This window comes from Balaenoptera physalus (assembly GCF_965194825.1).
Source record: "Balaenoptera physalus genome assembly, chromosome: 1".
Classification (NCBI taxonomy): domain Eukaryota; kingdom Metazoa; phylum Chordata; class Mammalia; order Artiodactyla; family Balaenopteridae; genus Balaenoptera; species Balaenoptera physalus.
In genome coordinates, this window is record NC_138882.1 from 117,705,913 (window position 1) to 117,724,835 (window position 18,923).

General features: G+C 40.5%; 1 protein-coding gene across 6 annotated transcripts in view; it reads right to left on the reverse strand.

Moving 5' to 3' along the window:
* The window catches only part of LRRC8B (leucine rich repeat containing 8 VRAC subunit B), a 73,295-nt gene that overhangs the window by 31,109 nt on the left and 23,263 nt on the right, over window positions 1-18,923 (reverse strand). For 4 of the 6 annotated variants that reach the window (XR_014268038.1, XM_082477204.1, XM_082477199.1 and 1 more), the window contains one exon: window positions 3,520-3,575. The exons of 1 other annotated variant lie outside the window; for it this stretch is intronic. The gene's annotated coding sequence lies outside the window, so the exon portion shown is untranslated. Of the gene's footprint in view, window positions 1-3,519; window positions 3,576-8,118; window positions 8,228-18,923 lie in introns of all 6 variants that reach the window. One more of the 6 variants, XM_082477201.1, reaches the window with a different exon arrangement.

Here is an 18,923-nt window from a genome sequence, read left to right on the forward strand (position 1 = left end):
CCAGGGGCTCTGTCACTCCTCCACACATGGCTGTTTAGGCTGCCTCAGAGCAAGGTGGCTAAGTTCTAAGTAGGAACATTACAAGCACACAAAAGCAGAAGCTACAAATCTCCTTAAGGTGTAGCCTTAGAAATTACTCCACACCATTTCTTCCTTTTGATGGGGCAAAAAGGAAACAGATCCAGCCCAGATTCAAAAGGAAGGGAAATAGACTCCATCTCTTGATGGGGAAAATCACAAAGTATTTGCAGCCATCTTTAATCCACAATAGGAAGTCAAGAGCATTTAAGTAGTAGATAGTGCCACAGAAATGAATTAATTCTTTGAAAGAATTTAGTGAGTGAAGAATAGAATCTCTCTCCCCTTTATAACATATCAGATGAGGAAGGACTATCAGACAAGGAAGAGTAAAGGGGGATAGAATAGCAGGGTCAGTGAGGTAAAAAAGCAGCACAGTGTTTCTGGAGCACAGAAATCAAAGGGTCTGACATCATAGTCAAAACAGAGAAACCAAAGGAGAATAGTGATGTGTAACTATCATTCTGCAGCTTCTTACACAAAGCTGTAGAGTGGAAATGGATCTGTGAAACAATCAGATAATATGTTAAATATTAGAAAAATTACCCGTTATCATCTAAAGTCCCAGGAGAAAGTTACTGAATACGACAATTAAGAGCACGTGAACAACTCTAGAAATCCTAATTAAATCGGAGTTGTTGAACTTTAAGGAACATTGTTTCACTACTCCTTGTTTCTGATGGTTATGAAATACATCGTGCATTTAATTTAGATGGTAATTGTGTTTTTAGGAAAAGACCTCTCAATTCTTTGATGCTTTAAGTAAGCTACCAGATTATCTAGACTACATTTAAAATGAAGAGAAGCTGCAGTCCTATTACTGTAATATTAACACTAGAGCATAAGCCACCAGTGGCTACATAATTCCGAGAATCTGTAAACAGACAGCAACTTCAAACCCTTCTCCGCCATCTTCATTGTTTATAAAACTGTTCTCCTGACCCCCTCCCATCACCCCAGAGTCAGCAAGCCATAAAGTCGAGCCAATCCCAGTCCCTGTGCAGTCCCTGGGGAATCACACACGCTCTCCTTTCAAATGACTGGCCGATAGCAGTGATCATCAGTCCATTTGCTTCTACAGTAATTCTTCCATAGGTGACCTACCTTTCACAGCAGCAGAATCATATGGACTGTTTAACCCAAGAAGAAACCACAGAGATCAGAGTCTAACTCTTCACACATAAGGAAACTAAATTTCAAAGATGTTCAAGCAGCTTCTCTAGGGTCACAGGGTAGTAGAACATGGGCTTAAGGCCACCTTGCCTAATTTGAAAAGAACTGGGAGGTTGAGAGCATTGCTTCTGGTCACCTAGCCTAAGTAATAATAGGGCTTATTAATAAAATAAAACAGGGGTTTGGAACATGAAGTTGCAAAAATAGTCCAGAACATTTCTGTGTTATAATTTTTTAAAACTATAAATCAAAATGAGATTTTTTTTTTTTTTTTAGCTCTGGGACACACAAACCAGTGTATTCTAGAAATACTTAAACGTATGATTAAGCCACTAGTCTTATCCCTTTCTCTAAAGTTAACATTTATATACATTCAATTATGGAGGTTAGGACTACAAAGGCATACCAAGGAAATATGAGGCCTTGTTTCTGCTTTCATGGGATTTACAATCCTATTGTGGAGAGAAGACATGCATAGTTGAGAGTTAGCAGCACCATCTTATACTGTCATTTCAGTGCCAAAATGAGTGGGATGATGGCCAAAAGTAAGCACTGCATTCGGTTCTACACAAACAAAATATCCAAAGAGAATGGGTGAAACGTTACTGAGAATGGTAAAGCAGTACTTGTCAAACAAAGGTCAGGATTTAGTCTGTTCATGCAACAAATATTTAGAATGTCTACTATGTGCCAGGCAGAGTTCTAAGTGTTAGGGAAATATAGATGTGCAAGACAGACAAGATCCCTGCTCTCAGGGACCTTACTGTGTAGTAAGGAAAGAGAGAAAACCAAATGCACACACATGATAAAATCAGAAATGTTATGAAGAATACATAGCTACTTTAGACTGGGGAGTGAGGAAAGGCCTCTTTAGAAGGACTACCATTAGAACAGGGATCTAAATGGAGCCTACCAGATGATGATACTGGGTAAGATCATTCCAGGGAGAAGGAGCAAGAAGCTTAGGATGTGTGCAGATCAGAAAGGAGGACACCTGGCTGGAATGTCAGAAGCCTGGGGAAAGTAGAGTAACAGAGGGCCTGCAGTCAAGATAAAGAGTTAGGATAGTAAGTAGTATAGGAGTGGTGGAAAAGCCACTGAAGAGTCATAAGGAGAGAAGGAGCTGATCTATTACTAGCTTTTAAGAATTCACAGTCAACTCAATGAATCAGCAGGGAAATGCGGATATACTCGAGAAGTCCAAGTATCTACCTTCATCTGTAAAAAGAAAGGTGTTCAGAATACAGCAGGGGATAGATCCACTGTCCTCACCACTGCTTTACCTGGACTCTATGTTCAGAGCTGGGTGACACAGCTTTAAGACATATGTCATATCCACACCACTGGAGAGCCATGCAGTTTAATACAGTGTACAAATTAATCGTTCATCATGTCAAAGTCAAAAGCTCTGCCACAGAGCTAATTTAAGATTAAACTTCCACAACTGTAAAAGATGAATGATGTTTGCAGGAAGCAACAGGATATAGAACTTGTTTATTTCTGACTTACCTACTCTAGGAAAGCATGACCATGTTTTCATTACGGAAACATGGCAAACCAATTCTATACATTAAAAATGCTACCCTAGGGACTTCCCTGGTGGCGCAGTGGTTAAGAATCCACCTGCCAATGCAGAGGACACGGGTTCGAGCCCTGGTCTGGGAAGATCCCACATGCCACGGAGCAACTAAGCCCGTGCACCACAACTACTGAGCCTGCATGCCACAACTACTGAAGCCCACGAGCCTAGAGCCCATGCTCCACAACAAGGGATGCCACTGCAATGAGAAGCGCGCACCGCAACGAAGAGTAGCCCCCGCCCGCCGCAACTAGAGAAAGCCCATGCGCAGCAACGAAGACCCAATGCAGCCAAATTAATTAATTAATTAATTAATTTTTAAAAATGCTACCTTAAACAAAAATCAGAAAAATATAGACATGGAGTCATGGAATCTAAGTCTCTCATAGACATTTATTATATTCCTTAGATCTTTAATGTTAAAAAAATGACAAATATCAAACACATACACATATCCTTTCCTACCTACAAAGCCAACAAAGGATAGGAAGATGACATTTTACCAAAATGTATACAGATTTAATTTTGTTTAATTGGTTTAAAAACATCAAACGGACTTTACTCAAAACATCTGTAAGAATAGTAATCTCTTTTTACACACTAAGTATTCAGTACTTATTTGCCCCAAGCTACCAGTGTAATAGTAATTATCTTTACCATGTGTTCACAATTCAGAATATTCATCTTACCCTATGAATGCCTGGTCAACCGGAAACTCTGCAATTAGTTTCTATTTGAAAAATTCCTAAAGAGAAATCATAAACATATTGTTATATTTTATGCATCATAGGACTTTTTATCCACTTTAAAGACAATTTTATCCACTTTAAAGACAATTTATCCACTTACGTGGTTCTAAAGTTTCAAACAGCTATAATAACTTTATGAAACATATAAAAGATAACTTTTTTAAAAAGCCACTGCTGTTAAAGAGATCACTTTCTGACCTCTTACAAAAGGTGTCAAATAAAACCCAGGGAGAGAAACAAAATCACTGTCACAAGCTACACATTTAATCCCATCAGCATGGCAATTTACAAGGCATAAAATATGAACTTTAAATTTTTAATGAAGAATGAGGTAAGCATTATGAGGCACCACTCATTTTATAAATAAAAGATAGAAAAACTCATTGAAAATATCTATGCTTCTTACAGAAAATAGGAAAACATGGGGAAAAAACAACTTAATGTTTAGGATTGTTTTCCCCTTCCAGTTTTGTTTTTGTTTTTGCTGGCCTGCTAGTTTTACACAACTATGCCATTATAAAATTCAGTGTTATGATATTGAGAACTCTTTTTGCCTCATCATTTCTCAGAGGCTTTCTCGATGTTGTTGTAGTTTCTCGAAACATCATTTCTGAAGCATAATAGTTCATACATGGCTATGTCATAGGTTACAAAATCATTTCCCTACTGAATCTTGTTTTCCCTTTTTATTACTAAGAATGCTGTAAACACCTCTAACTCTGTTCATATGATTTCCTTTGCATAGACCTCCAAAAGTAAGAGTAATAGATCAAAGAGCATGAACATTTTAAGGCTTCTGATATATAACATCCAATTACTTCCCAAGAAGATTATACTAATTTTCTTTCCTGTAAACAATATGAGTAGTACCCTCACCAGATGCGGGAATCATCATTAAAAAGAAAAGTCTTCGCTAATTCCACACATGAAAAGGATCTTGTTGCTTTATTGTGCATTACTTTGAATTGGGTTGAATGCTTCCCAACATGTTTTAACGATGAGTTTCATTCCTCTTTTCTGTTTCACATTTACCTAAACCAGAGTAATATTTTGCGGAGAAGATATAAATGCAGAACTTAATGAAAGCTCTCTCACAATGACAACTTGTCATCTCAGAGTGCAGCCATTGCTGTCAAGTAAAAAAACAAAATGTAGCTCAGTTTCTTTATCCAGCCTAAAATCAAATCACTCAAACTGATTTTAGAAACAACAGCAAACATTATCACCTTTCTTCCTCCCCAGCAGCGAACCAAAGTATAAGTTGCAAGAATGAAATGTGAAAGTACTAAATGGCGACGCTTCTAAGAATAGAAATAAACAGTCCATATTAGGCAAGATCAAAACAGGACTTGGACTGTCACAGTAATTGTGACAGACCCAGCTGCCGAGGAAGCATCAGTGGGCTCCCCAGCTAGCTATGCTGGATGGGGGTTATAAAACCGGCTTTACCTACCCTCTGAAAAACATTTACTCTCCCCAGCGGCAAGACACAAGATGTGTATTTTCACTGAAAAAATCAATTCCAAGATAACCTAAAAAAGTGTATCCTGGAAGATTTGGAGATGACAAGCCTAACACTGAGAGCTCCCTTTCTCAAATAAGAGCTCCTTTCAGAAGGTTCCCAGTGAGGGACACAGAAGGGAACGCTCCCAAGTGACTGTGGATTAAGGAACAATAGGGGGTAATCAGCTTTCTGATAGAAAAACAAAACGCCCCAAGGCTTTTACTTTGAAAACTGAGAAGCCTGGGTGCTCTTATTTCCTTCTGGTCAGTGGAGACAGCGGAGATTGACAAAACAAACTCCTTTGTAGTAAAAGCAAAGGCCTACTATAAAATCTTAGAATCTGAGAAAGGCTTTCCATTTGGGAGAATTTTTCTTTCAGTGATAGATTCCTTTTAAGATTTAGCAAGAAGTCAAGAATCTTTGCAGGTCAATATGGCAAGAATCCCTGCAATGTCACACTTATTCAACCTGCCTTGTGCAATTCCATAAGATTAAGGCTTTAGGTTGCGTAAAATTAAAGTATCCTATTTTCATCAAAATACCAGATTTACTGAAGAGAGGGACATTTCACTTCACCAGCGGTCCCACCCTAGGATCGCTCCATGAATCACCGCCATGAGCCACACTGACCTCCACAGGCTGCGTTCACTGCTCTTCCCTCTGCTTTCCTGGAATACTTTATCGATAGTTCTCTCACACTGTTTCATGACATGTAATAAGCTACTGCCTCAAGTTCCTTGAGGACTGGGGCAGAATCTCATTTACCTATATTCTCAGGATCTATCCCAGCATCTCTTTCCGAGGCTAGGTTAAGCGCCTCGATATTACGGCAGCTGCCCTGTACCAATTCATCAATGGGGTGTTGAAACATCTTTGGAAAGTTAGCTAAATTAAACTAAAATAGTATCTACCAGACTTTTCTCAGGGATTGTTCAGAATGTGGTTGGAAGGAAAGACGAAGAGTCTGCTACTTCTGGTCAGTTGAGATCCTGGCCACTGGCAGAAGTGGGAACTAGAGGGGCTCTTTGGCTACCCTCTTCTCTCTCATACAGCTCCTGGCTTCTCTTAAAAATGTGAACAAATATTTAACGAATAGCAGTCTGAAGTGACACCAAATCATTAGCCTGCCCAGAGTAACAAGTTAATAGCCCACCTAGAATGCTCCCATGTCCCAGTTCTGCCCCTGCGCTCATCATAACTATTGAGTAAGCAATTATTGAGTGAACCAATAATACCAGATCAGGTTTCCCCACCCAGTTAGGAACCAAGGGTATGGAGGAGCAGGCCTGGCTCTCTGAAAGATCTGTGCACACATCTGGGGTACAGACACGGTGGGCCTGGAAGGGTGATAAGCAAAGCAGTGGGGACAGAGCCTCAGGCATTTCCATCTGCTCCTGACAGGTACAGAGATTCAGAGGCAGAGGCTAAGCCTTCACCCTTCAGAAAGAAAGGAGAAAATTTCAAATTTGCCAGCTTACTCACCAAACATGACCTCTGACAAATCTGAATGCAGAAGTGCTGTCAAATTCAGCCTGACTGGCTACATTATAATGACAGTGAGTCAATTTGAATCAGTGATGGATCAATGGATAAATGCCACAGCAGTCTTAAATGACCTTAATATCACATCAAATTATAATTTCAAAATTCTTCTTTTGTACAAATTAACAGTATAATGCAACAGGAATAATGCTGGGACCAGCGGAAGCGTCAAGATACCACCCAACAAGGATACCGTGTGCCATGCTGTTCTGTGCCCATTTCTTGTCCAGTCTACCTTCCCCCAACACCACAGGCTCTGGGAAGGTGAGGACTTCCCTTGTCACCCAGGGCCTGCCACATATTAGATGCTCCCTAAGTATCATAGTTCCACAACCCTGTGTGCTATTAACAAGCTAACAATATTTCAGGTACAGGGGTGGTTTCAGTCTCATAAAAGCAGTAACTTCTGATAGGGATCACTATAAGGAATGCTGTATCTGCTCGACCATATTGTTAACCCAACAACAAAAATCAAATTGCCATGCATTGCAAATCAGACTAGTGTTTATGTCAAGCTAACTTCTAACCACAAAACACAAAAGTTTAATGTTCACCAAGTACTGAATGACCGTTAAACACAAAAGATGTTTAAAATAAACACTGCTACTCACTCAACCCCCTCCCCCCCACCCCCAACAAGTACTTGTTCCATACCTGGTGCTTCTTTGGCATCGAGCGAATGGTGAGTGTTCTACCGTTTCTATTAAACTGCATCACAAATAGCTGGTCAGATGCCTCCCTGCCTCTCACTATGAGCTCTTAGAAGAGTTCAGTGTGCAAGACAGGAGCTAACACACAAGAGATTCTCAGTAATTGTCTGTTGAATGGAGAAAGGTGGTGGGAGGTGGAAAGAGGAAAGCTACCATTTACTGGGCACTTAGTGAGGTACGTATTATGACCTCAACTCTAACGGTGGGAAAGGTGAAGATGGGAGGAACTGAGAAACTTGCTCAGGCTCAAGCTCACAAAGGAGAAGAATTCACACCAGCTCTGACTAAGAGCCATCTGCTACACCACCTCTCCAATAAGCTATGTTAAAAGGAGTTTTACATAGAATGTGACATCGCTTAAAAAAACACCGACAATCTATCTTTTAGAGAAACTGAAAGACACAATCTAAAAATCAGATCTATATAGTTTTCCTGTTCATTACTCAGTATTCCAGCTAGTGAAACAGAATCAACAACTGCTCCCTCCATCCTGCTTGCCTCTATTAAGTAATTAAGATCAACATGAACAGGAGTGCATCCTACTGGCACAACCTCTTACGGAGAAACATTCACCCACCCCTGTAACGACAAGAGGAATAACCCAAGTTTAATCTGTATTTAAATGATCTTTTACATGGGTTTTCTTCCTGGCCTTCCTATTAAAATGTGGTTAAACTAAATTTATGCCATATCACTTAAATACGACCTTCTTTCTGAATGACTTAATAAAGAAGTATCGCATGTCTTCAATCTGTTAGTTACTTTGTTAGGCTTAGTGCTTACCTGACACTCTTAGGAGGAAGGGAGTATAGCAGAATGGTTAAGATCAAGTTCTGACTGTGTCATTTACCACCTGCTTGATCTTAGATAAACTAAGTATCAATTTTCTCATCTGTAAAATAGAGATAATAATGGAGTTGTTGTAAGAATTAAATGAGATAGCTATAAATCTAATGTTTAGCATAGCAGGAGGTACAAAGTAAATGCTCAAAAATGATAATTTATTAACTGAGTAGTAGGTTTATTTAAAGTGAATTCTTTAAAGGTTGGCTTTAAATTGCCCTGTAAAGAGAAACCAGACTGGATATTAGGGGGTTTGGTTTTCCACCCAAGCTAGAGATTTCCATGCCACGTTTTGCAATGTGTCACATGACTCCAGTTACTAGAAAGTGTTGTGCAATATAAATATAAATGTAATTTACCTCTATTATTTAATATATGACACATAGGGAAGACCAAGTATCGTGAAGCCAAAACAACACAAGGTGATGCAACATTTGTAAAAAGTTAACCTGTGCAAGTACCCTCTACTTTTTGATGCAATGCCTGCCTTCCCAATCAAGATTCATGCTTCAGACAAGTCAGATATAGCCAGAATCACCCAAGGCCATGTTTTAAAATCTATAATCACAGATGCACAACAATGTGAATGTGCTTCATGCCACAGAACTGTACACTTTAAAATGGTTAAAATCGTTAATTTTATATTACATATATTTTACCACAAAAAAAAAATCTATCATGTAAAACAGGAAGACTGTTCTGACTGCTTTAAAATGAACACAAATGGATTACACAAAATAAATATACAGCGGGCCCCCATGTACTAGAAAACATACCAACACATAAAAATATTATTTTACTGTGTCAAATTTGCTTTGTCCATAATTCATAGGTTATTATAATAAATACTAAATATTTCATTATCAATTTTTTGTTACCTTTAATTGGAAGGATTTGGGTGGGGGAGATATGATCTCACTAATTTGCCTAGAAAAGGTGTGGGTCTCTTTTATACTAGATAAACAGCCATATATGAAGCTAACACATTCAAATATCTTCTAGTGACTAGCTAGGTAAACACACACATGAGATCTTTTTTTTCTCCTAAAATAACCACTGAAGCACCCACATGTTTACAACAATCATTAATAACTTGAGATGAATTTGCAAAGTATTTGATCCTCTTGTTAATCTTCTTTTATTTAGAGGTCAGTTCAGCAGAAAGCATCTAGGACAGCCTTAAAGGGTGCGAGTTGGGGTGAGGGAGAGGTTGGTGGTAAGGCAGAGAGATTGTGTGTGTGTGTGTAAGTGGTTAGAGAAGAGCCATCATAATTCTTTACCTTAGTGATAGCAGACATACTTATCAGGTACTTACACTAGTCAATCAATCAATCCCTGAGGCTTTCATAATAACACGTATTTTTGTAGGACTGCCTTGTTACTTCCTTGGTCTCTGGATTATGTGTGGTAGAAATGTCCATTCAAGGCACGAGTGAATAAAGGTAGTGATCCATATCAAATGAGAGCCAATTTAATAAGAGCAATAGCTGCTCTGCCTCTCTATAGGGCTATACTGAAGAAGGATGAGGGGACTGTAGTAATGAAACGGGATGTTTAAATGAAGGAAAGTAACCATCACCATGGCACACAGAAGAAGACTATGAGGCATCACACCCTAACAGAAAGAACCCCTGACTAGGTGTCAGGAGACCCAATTTCTACTCTCTACTTTACATTTAACTGACAGCATAGTGTTGGGCAAGTCATCTCACATCATCTGACCTGACTTCCCCCTCACTTGTCACGTTCGAGAGAGAGACAAATGATAGCTGGACCCTCCACTTCCTGCATTCCACTATCCTGCGAGTTGATTAATTGCCGCTGGAGCTAAGGGAGACCTAATCTGAAGAGACTCCTATGGAGTGGTGAGAATCAAGAAGGGCTTTGAAAGAAGAAAGTGACAGCACCAGGAAAAGCATTAACTCGAAGATGGCTGCTGCATGTTTCCTTAGAAAGAGAGCACACTGAATGATCTGCAATTGGAAACTAATAAATTGGGCTGGCCAAAAAGAGAGAAAAAGTGGGTCATAGCAAGAAAAGAAGGTCATCAGGTCAAGCATATGAGGAAAGCATTGATTTTAATTGAAGGGAAAAAGGTAAGAGGGAACCTTGGAAGGGTCCTAATACTACCATCTCTCAGGCAGCGGGGTTCGCCAGGATTCAGTCACTGACCAGTAGCTTCTCTGCTCATGCACATGCTCTCCTGGGATGACATCCTCTATTCTTAAGAATTATCCAGGGCTTCCCTGGTGGCGCAGTGGTTAAGAATCTGCCTGGCAAAGCAGGGGACATGGGTTCGAGCCCTGGTCCGGGAAGATCCCACATGCCGCGGAGCAACTAAGTCCGTGCGCCACAACTACTGAGCCTGAGCTCTAGAGCTCACAAGCCACAACTACTGAAGCCCTCACACCTAGAGCCCGTGCTCTGCAACAAGAGAAGCACTGCAATGAGAAGCCTGTGTACCCCAACGAAGAGCAGGCCCCGCTCCCTGCAACTAGAGTGAGCCCATGCGCGGCAACGAAGACCCAACGCAGTCAAAAATAAATAAATTAAATAAATTTTAAAAAAAAGAAAAAATAAGATAAAGGAATTATCCACCGCCTCCCTGTAGATGATCCCCCAAAATTATATGACAAGCTCAGCTCCCTAGTCCTAAACTGCAGAATCATCTCCCCGCTATCTTCCCAGCTATACACTGAGATGTGTAGAAAACTTAAACTCAGCATGTCCCAAACTGAACCTGCCATTTCTTCTCACACCCACACCAAATCTGCTCTTCCTGAGTGCCTGAATATTGGAAGCAACATTAACACTGATAGCTGAATGATGCTGAAGGTTGACAGCAACATCAAGAGCTCAGGCACCTAACCCCAAACCTTCTTTTCCTCTATTCTCTGAAATCAATTGGTTCTTTTCTTAAACTACTCCCTTCTTCTGCATCCCTGCTACCACTGCCTTGGGTGGAGCCTGCCTCATCTTTGGGGAAGACGGCTGAAATATTCTCCTCTCTTCCCTTCCTTAGTCCCATTTCCATGTTGCAGCCAGAGAGCTCTTTCTAAAACACATCACCTCCTGATTTGGTTATTTGTTATTATAAGGACAATGTCTCAGGGAGGTGGTGGGGGGCAGCAGCTGGCACTGGCACACGATGGAAACGAGTACTATCCAGCTTCTCTTGTGGTTTTATTAGCTCTTGCTATTTCCTTCCCAGGAATGCTAGTGTCTGACCGCAAAAGGCTGGGCAGACTGGACATATTCTGTGATCACCACTCACTTGAGGACAGCTGGAGTAGGAAGAATCACATGGCCACGTGGCTCACCCTGGGCACGCACACAACCTCACAAGTTGGATGCGGCTGCCTTTAACTTCCGCTCATGCTGCCCGTGTCATGGATTCTGATACAGTTTGGACTACCGCTGTGAGGGGAAGGAATTTTTAAAGCCTCTGGCTCTGTTTTTATCTACATGTTACTGGTGTCTATGCTCCCAGATATCAGGCGTTTTTACAGAAGTTTTATTCTACTTCCTGGTCAGCAGCAGTCATCAGTAGGGCAGTCAATTCTGGAGGCACAGAGTGATGATTACTCCTCCTGCTGCGATGTTGCCCTGTGAATGTTCTGGAGCTGCTTTAGGTAACTGCAAACTGCCCACTTTTTATTCATCTTCATATCTTTTGTTCCCCTAACCCTCCACTCCCCCCACAAGTGAGGGTAAGAGGTAGGGGCTGGTTTTCTCTGCTCCCGGTGTGGAAAACATGCCCTGGAACGATTCCAGGCCTGTCTCCACCGCCATCTGCATGGGCTAAAGCAAACCACTCGCCCAGTCCAGGCCGCCATGTCCTTGGCTTCAAAACGTGGCCAATCATACTGGCCCTGAGCTGACAGTAGTGGTAAAAGAAATACTGTGGAAGCATTCTGAAATCATTAAAGGTGCACATAAATGTAAAGGGGAACTCATTAGAGAAAATCATTTTTTTTTTTTTTTTTGCCAGTAAAGTAATTTTAGAAGGGGATGCTTTTGACCTTGGAGCATTATCCTAAACTGAAACAAAACAACCCATGAAGTGAGCCTTATTGACACCATCTTGGTTCCAAGGAAACAAATCGGCAAGTGTTACAAGGTCACTGACACCCCCTCACACTTAAGTCCTACTACAAAGTCAAAAAGAATTTTTTAGAAAGGCACAGGGGTCCAGGTAGCAATATGTGACCAAAACACAAAACTGGCAGTAGTCTCTTCACTGTGAGAAGACAATAACCTGAGCAGAAAGTTCTTCTCCAAATCCACCTTGCAATAATGGACTGAAAATGGACCATTCACACTATCAACTAGGGATTTAAAAAAGCAAGAAGAAAACAACACCTGCAACCTCTGGCTCACAGTGCCAATGAACTGCAGCCATACCTGTCTGCTCAACCCAGAGAGGACTTTTAAAACATTACGGTCAGCCAAGACTGCTTACCTCTTCCAGCTCCTATTTTCGCTGGAAGAAGGTGTGGAAGTAAAGGATTGAGCAAGAGCATTAAGAGAGAAATAGGTCAGTTTCAAAAAAACCAGCTCTTATGTCATCTATGTTTCAGGTAAAAAGTCCACTTTCACCTTGGTGTTAAATCAGTGCTTCATGTTTGCAACTTGGTTAATGGCTGCTGGTGCTCAAAAATATTGGTTTTCATTTGCTCCTCTGCTGGAGCAGAAAAATGTCTGGTCTCCATTTAGGGTAAACATAGTGAGTTGTCTCTTTTTCTGACATTACGTTCTCTGACACCACCTGGGTGTCCTGCGATGCAATCCTATCCTCATACTTAAGTTAGTGCAAGATTCCACAGGTCTAAGTGCTCAGTCCCACAAGACTGCCCCCACTTTAGATGCCAGTCTCAAGTCCCAGGTACTCAGATTACCCACACTTTTGTCCAACTTAATTACAAATTCAGGGGCTCCCACAACCCCCTCCTCAAGGTTGACAATTCACTAGAACGACTCACAGAACTCAGGAAAACACTTTAGGTTTACAGGTTTATTGTAAAGGATACAACTCTGCAACAGTCAAATGGAAGAGATGCATAGGGAAAGGTATTTGGTGGTGTGTGTGGAGCTCTCATGCGCCGTCTGAGTACGCCACCCTCCCAGAACCTCGATATGTTCACTATCCTGGAAGCTCCCAGACTCTGTCGTTTAGGGGTGTTTCTGGAAGTTTCATTACATAGGCATCATTGATTAAATCACCGGACATTGGAGACTGAAAATCTCTAGTCCTTCCCCTGTCCTCAGAGGTCAGGGGGTAGACTGAAAGTTCCAACCCTCTAGTCACCTGGCTGGTCCCTCTGGCAACCAGCCCTCATCCTGAAGCTCCCTAGGGGCCCACCCAGAGTCACCCCATTAGCATAAAGCCAGGTAAGGCTGAAAGGGGCTCACCATGAGTAATAAAAGATGCTCCTGTCAGGAAATTCCAAGGATTTTAGGAGCTCTGTGCCAGAAGCTGAGGGCAAAGACCAAATATAAATGTATTTCTTATTATACCACTCATAGCCTCCCACTGCATGAGAATAGTCTTACAGGAGGGCTAATTCTTATTCAGACTAGTTGCAATTTGAAACAGTGCCAAGCAGTCCACTTAGAAGGCCAAGCTCACCTGTAAGGGCCAAACAGAGCAGGCAGTCATTTAAGCCACCGGACGTCCTGAGTTAATGACTTAGAGAAGTTATGTCTTAAGGGACCCCTTCTCTGACCAGGCCCTTCACAATGTGTTCTTTTAGTTCTCTATTCCTTGTTTTCACAGCACTTAGCACACGCTTTCGTGTAATTGCTCAATTGAGGTTTACTTCTCTCCCACTAAAGTATAAGCTCTAGGAGGTCTGGTCTACATGTCTCATGCTTGTCATTGTATCCCCAGGGCTTAGTAGGCAGAAGCTGCTAGTAAATATTAAATGAACATTAAAAGAATTAAAATTAGAACCCCCTCCCCCCCTTGCTTGGAGCAAAGACCAGAACAACTTCCTATAATCACCACAGTATCTTATCTTCAAATCACCTAATTCCACATGACAGGCAAAGGTCCCTGAATCCTTTAGGAGATAAAGTCTCTATTCCAGCCCTATCAAAAAGAAAAAAGAGATTTAGCTTAGCCATGGCCTTAAGAATAATTTGAGGCAGCTCTGGGGATACTGAAGTGATAAGAGTAAGGTCAGGCTTCTAAAAGAACCCACAAAGAACTAACAGGAATCAGGTAGATTGTCCACATTCCAAAGAAGGTGAGTGGTAGGGTTTCTGCATATTGGGTTGGCCTTGGGCTTTAGAATTCAGAGGACTCTGCAGCTTCACTTGGTGTGAGCAAAGAAGAGAAGCCATGTTCTCTCTGGAACTGTGATGGCTTCCCAGGAAAAAAAAGCCACATTCCCAGTCTGGAAGTTTAACACAAGACTTCTAAACGAGGGTGGGGCGTTGTCTGGCTCAGTGACAAATCCAGCTGCACAGCACACATCATCTCCTGTCAGTGACCTAGGTTTCTCCTTTGTGCACAGCAAACGAATCTACGGTTATTTCTTAGCAACAAACTTGGAAGTAGAAGGATTGCAGCAAGAAAGCTAATGGTGTCTTTTCTTCCTGTCTCCATTTTTTTCCCCCTAACCCATACACAAGAAATAACATTTTTCTATTTACATTTGACAACATCGTGTGTTTCCATTGTGGGAAGTCTTATTCACTGAAGGAAGGCAACAACTTAGTCACTGTTAGTTGAACAGAGATAGAAATGAAGAGGGCCCTATGTGCCACCAACTTGTGTCATGGCCAGAGATGGGGTACCAAGAGAGTATAGGATTGTCACATCTTGTGTCCACTAAGTGTCCTCAACAATCATGACCTCGCTTCTGCTGGGTGCAAAGCATCATCTTCCCAGATTCTGAAGGGGACAGAAAGGTGTCAAACTTAAACATGAACTTCAGAAAGACCTTATGCTTTGGTAAATAAAGCATGAATACAAGAAGGGTCAAACAAATGGATTACACAGTTATGTTTTAAGGCAATATCTGCCAAAGAAATAATAGTCATTACACAGGTGTTATGAGTTGGACCAAGAAAAGTGCATAGGATTTATATAAATGGGAGGTGAAGGGATGAGTGGTAGAAGGGAGGATTAGTATTTTATGTGAAGGAATGAGGAACAAACAAACAATAAAAGAACAAATAGGAGGAAGCCAAGGTGAATTTAAGGAGTTAGTGAAGAGACATGTGTGGATTGAGTGGAAGTTTTGAGACAGTAATAGTGGAGATAAGAGTGGAAAGTAGATTTGGGTCAAATAAAGTCTAGAATGTCAGGCTAAGAATTTTTCAAGACACAGCTCAGCCCTTAGCATATAAACAGGCACCTGAGAAATAATTGTTTTCAGATAAAAATATCACTTGTAGAATTAATAGTCATATATTTTTATGAGAGCAGAAAGGAATTTAGATTTGATCATACAAGCAGTAGGGAATCACTGATGGTATCTGAGCAGAGGAATGATGGAAAAAAATACATTTAAGGACATATTAGTGTATATTAGGGAAATTAATTTGAAAGCATCAGGAAGAATTCATTGGAAGGGATCTGAGAAAGAGAGCAGGAAGCCTAATTCTGTATTAGGGTATATATCAGATCACCTTGTAAAATAAAACATAAAGGACTTCATAATTAAAATATCAAGTAGAAAAGTAGTTATGCTTAAAAAAATTACGCTTTCAGATTAGCCAGTAAAATGATGCAACTGGACAAAACAATTAGATTTTGAGGGAGCAGACTTTTCCTAAAAGTCTTAATTGATGTTTTCAAAAGAGAAATGGATTTGATTAGGTTTTCTACACTAGATGGTACTTGAATACTTTGGTGGAAATTAGATGCATTGGGATAAAAATATCAGTTTTAGAATTAGTAGCCAAATATTTCATGCAATGTTATAACACATAAGAACAGTCATTTAAAACACACACACACACACACAGTGGTGCCTGATACACTAGTGGCCATGTTAGATACACCCTGAGCAAGCCATCAGCCCAAGAGTATACTAGGCCTTTCTTTTGGAAAAATCATTAGGCATTATGTCACTCATCATGCAATCAAACCTCTGTTTAAAATCAAGTTACAATTACTCTAATTATGGGCCTACATTTCACTTGATTCACAGCTGGTGCCTAATCAAACAGTTCTGTAGGCTTCAACACAAGGTAACTTAATTAAATTCAGTGGCAAAACGTTTTGTTTTTTTTTTCCCCCTAAGCAACTGACTTACCAATTTAGGCATCAGAAATCTTATTTCTATAAAAATTACTACATGAACTAAATCTAAATCAAACCAAAATGCATCCATTAAAAAACAATATTCATGTCTCATAAATACTTTATTTAAATATTTCCCAGCAACAGCCTTGTGAGGACAAACCAGGAAGTGAAACCAAATATGATCACATTGTGAAAGCAGAGTAAAATGAAAGAGTACATTTGGAATTAGCTGAAGCACTATTAAGATTTCATTTAAAAACTCATTCCTTTGGAAACATCAATTTAATGAAAGCAGTAATAAGAGAAATTGCAAAAGCAGAAGTCTTCATTTTGTTGTCTGGCAATGTCCCTCAATGCAAATGCCTTTTCCTGTGGCCAGGCTGGCTCATCTGAAATGCTAGGTTTACCCGCCCACCTGGTGAACCGAGAACAGGGTTAAGCTATCATTTTCCTGCTACTAAGTCAGCCCTGCAACAAAACAATCACAGTCTTTAATGACTTACTTTGGAGAAATGTACCTTTTGCTTCTAAGGTAACAAGCAAATCCCATTTCTCCTGTTTTGCTGGGATTACTGTCATTCCCTGTATTTTACTCTAAATTTATAAACTCCTTTAAAACAGGAACCATATTTTACTGTTGGATTAGTTTGTTTTTTAACTGAGTATGAAGACTCAGTGACCCAGACATAGCAAGAGTTATAAATATCTAACGATTATTCTTATTGTTCAAGGATAGTGTCATCAAACAAGACTTGTCACAGTTCATACTTTCCTTCTAATCAGAATCATAAATCCCTGCACTCCACCACCATATCCCTCATTCCTAGAAGGTTGCCTGTGGAAGAGGCAGCTAGAAGATACCTGTGCAAAAACAGAATGAATTCTCACTATTATTTTTTATTCTTATTTTTGATTTTAAGCACGATTTGAGTAAGCTTAATATGAGAAATAATGCAATGTTTGTACGGGTATTTCTTAGCAATCTAAATAAGGTAGTTCCTAAACTACTTATGACTTCAGCAAGTAATCAGGTAACCCCTGTCAGACACTGCACAAACACAAGGCAAATGCGAATATCAGTGATACTCTGCAGACAAAGCAGACACACTGCTGCTACACACGAGAATGAAATTTAAAGGGAAAAAAAACTATGTAAGTAGTGACATCCATTGGCATGTATATGTGCCTGTATAAACATGTGTGCATAATAGTATACATAATCATGTGGGTAGTGAATTCGATAAACATTTGCGAGCCTACTCTATGCAAGAAGTGTATTACTCCTAAGAAGATGAGGTAATTCTATTGCCATCGTGTAAATAGACTGAAGAGACTGCCTCAGAGTCTAATGAGTTCGTCTATGAACCCATAAAGTAAGTCAGTATGGAGGCAGGCCAGTTGCCTAGGCAGTCTCCTTCTCTCTGGTCACCTCATTTTCTCCCGGTTACTCTCTCACTCCCTGTACTTTCACTCTCGTGCCTGATACTTTATGCTTGTAATTACTGGATTCTCTTGACATGGGAGAATGTGTTGAATATTTGCTGTGGTGTGGGCTAAATAGGACAAGAAGGAATGACAGTCACTAAATGAGAATTCATTTTACTTCTGCATTTCACCTCATATCTACCCTTAAAATACTCAAAGTTAGGGAGATGGGAAACATACACAAAATGAATAGGGAACAGGAATACATATAATCAAGGATTAAACAGTATAGTTGAGACAACAATGAGATACATCTGCATAATGCTTTAAAGTTTATGCAGCATTTTTCCCCATAAGTCATTTAAATCACTCACTTGACTTTACGATAAGGATACCAGCTCAGAGAGAAAAAAATAAGCTGCCTAAATCAGCTGTCTGGTGAACAAGAGCTTGATCCCATAACTGACACCAAATACCGTGTTGTTCTCACCATCAGAAGCTGCCTCTCAAAAAGGCCAACAATTATAGTTCAGGGAATGGAGAAAGCAGCACGGGTGACGTGCATCTGAGCCTTTCGGGATATGCAGGAGCTAGATCAGGAAGAAGACCTCCAGCTGGGAAAGGGCAAGAGCAGGGAGTCTTGAGTGGGGAAGAGCAATGAGGCAGCAGGTCCCACTGGGGAGGGAATCTTCCTAGCCAGAGATGACTTCACAAATAAGTGAGGCACTAAGGACAGTTAGGACTTAAGATTCCAAAATGAAGAGTATGGCTTGACTTGACTCACAAAAGAGAACCATTATAGATTCTAAAACAGAATGCAAGCAGTGTTTTAGGAAAAGTAACCTAGTGGGGCATGGGAGATACACTGGGGCAGGAGAAGGGAGGGGAGGCAGAATGGAGGCAAGGGTACCAGGTAGGATCCTACTGCAGTAATTCAATAACTGAGTAGTCAGGACCTGAACAGGGGAGTGTCAGTGAAAATGACAGGAGTGAATTTAAGTAGCAGTAACAGAAAAAATCGGACAAGTATTGGCTGATGGGAGAGATGAGGAAAGGAAATAGG